Here is a 2500-nt window from a genome sequence, read left to right as displayed (position 1 = left end):
ACGGAGAGTCCCGGGTTACCTTTTTAGGTAATCATTCTCTCTTATTTATCCGGGCTTGGAACCAGCACTGATTTGAGTGCTTAGCCCCCCAGTGGCTAGGCAGGCAATCGAGGTGAAGTTCCTTGCCCAAGGGAAACAACGCGGCGGTCGGTGACTCGACCCGAAGTCAGATTGCCGTCGTGACAGTCTTGAGTCCGACGCTCAAACCCATTCGGCCACGCGGCCTTGACGATCATGTCTTCCATGATTTTTCTTGGCAATTTAGAGCAGTGGTTTGCCATTGCCTTCCGCCCGGTGTTTTTTTTTTTTTTTTTTTTTTTTTTCCAAGTCACTATCTCTTTTTTTACCCGGCACTGACTTGGGCTGACTTGGTCCCCATGGCTAGGCAGGCAATCGAGGTGAAGTTCCTTGCCTAAGGGAAACAACGCGGCGGTCGGTGACTCGAACCCTCGAACTCAGATTACCGTCGTGACAGTCTTGAGTCCGACGCTCTAACCATTCGGCCACCGCGGCCCCTGGAGTTGTATAGATCCCTGTAAAATTCTCCACTACTCTTATGATTTCATTCTTGTTATATGTCACTTCTCCGTCTGATATCTTCATTGCATACATTTAATTTCTCCTTTTAATTGTTTTCATGCTGGTACCTGAGATCTCGGTTTCAAAATGTGTTTATGTATATAAATACGTATATATAAACATATGTATACATATATATATACATATATATATATATATATATATAATATATATATATATATATATATATATATATTCATATACATCTCTTCTTTTAACGGTAGGTTCATGTCTGAGCCGCCGTGGTCACAGCATGATACTTAATAGTAGTTTTCATGTTGTGATGCTCTTGGAGTGAGTACGTGGTAGGGTCCCCAATTCCTTTCCAAAGGAGAGTGCCGGTGTTACCTTTTTTTAGGGAATCATTCTCTCTATTTTTCCGGGCTTTGGGACCAGCACTGACTTGGGGTTTGGGTTGGCCACCCAGAGTAGGTAGGCATTCGAGGTGAAGTTCCTTGCCCCAAAGGGGAAAAACGCGCCGGCCGGTGACTCGAACCCTTGAACTTAGATTGCCGTCGTGACAGTCCGACGCTCTAACCATTCGGCCACCGCGGCCCCTTTACGACATGGGCTTCCATGATTTTTCTTGGCAATTTAGAGCGGTGGTTTGCCATGCCTTCCGCCCGGGGTTTTTATCGAGTCACCATCTCTATTTACCCGGCACTGATTGGGGTGGCTTGGCCACCGTGGAGGTAGGCAATCGGGTGAGTTCCCTTGCCCCCGGGAACAACGCGTCGGCCGGGACTCGAACCCTCGAACTCGATTGCCGTGGACAAACTGAGTCCGACGCTTTAACCCTTTTGGGCCACCGCGGCCCCATATTAATAACTACATTATATATATATATATAAAATTTATATATATAATATAATATATATACTATAAGTGTGTGGGGTGGGGTTGTGGTGTGTGTGTGTGGTGTGTGTGTGTGTGGTGTGTGTATGTGGTGTGGTGTGGTTGTGCATAACATACAAAATATAATTAATATATATATATTATATATATATTATATAATATATAATATATAATATTATTTATATAATATATAATTTATATATATGTGTGTGGTGGTGTGTGTGTGTGTGGTGTGTGGGTGGGGTTTTTATGTGTGTGGTGGGTGTGTTGTGTGGTGTGTGTGGTGTGGTGTGTGTGGTTGTGTTTTTTTTTGTGTTTTGTGTAGTTTGGTGTGTGTGTGTGTGGGGAGGTAATATGTATGTATACAAATATCTTTTCTATCTATCCATTATATATATATATATAATAAATAAATATAAAATTAATTATATATATATAAAAATTTTAATATATAGTAATATAATAAATAAAATAAAATAATATATAATTAATATAATATATATATATATTTTAAATATATATTTTAAATAAAAATTAGTTTAATAAATGAATAAGAATTATATTATAAACTATATAATAAATAATAAATTATATATATATTATATAAAAATATATATATGAATATGATATGTATTATATAAAAAATATATATCTATTATATATATAATATATATATAAAATAATATAAAAATTTTGAAAACTACATCGGGAAGAATATATAAAGGGGGAAATAAAAATAAAAATTTTTATATAGAAATAAAAATAAAATTAAAAGAAGATATATTTTAAAATATATATAAAAGAGATATAGAAAAGATATATAATAAAAAGAATAAGGGAGATATAATTAAAAAATAAAATGAAATAAATAATAATAAAATAATATGGGAATGAAAAATATATAATATAATAAAAATAAATATTAAAAATAAAAAGAATAGATATAGATAAATTATATAATTAATAAAAAGAAAAATTTATAAATATATAATATAATAATAAAGATATATTATATATAATATTAATATATATATATTATATAAAAAATTTAAATATTTTATATATA

Source organism: Penaeus monodon, chromosome 39 (genome assembly GCF_015228065.2).
Source record: "Penaeus monodon isolate SGIC_2016 chromosome 39, NSTDA_Pmon_1, whole genome shotgun sequence".
NCBI lineage: Eukaryota > Metazoa > Arthropoda > Malacostraca > Decapoda > Penaeidae > Penaeus > Penaeus monodon.
This window is presented reverse-complemented; position numbering follows the sequence as displayed.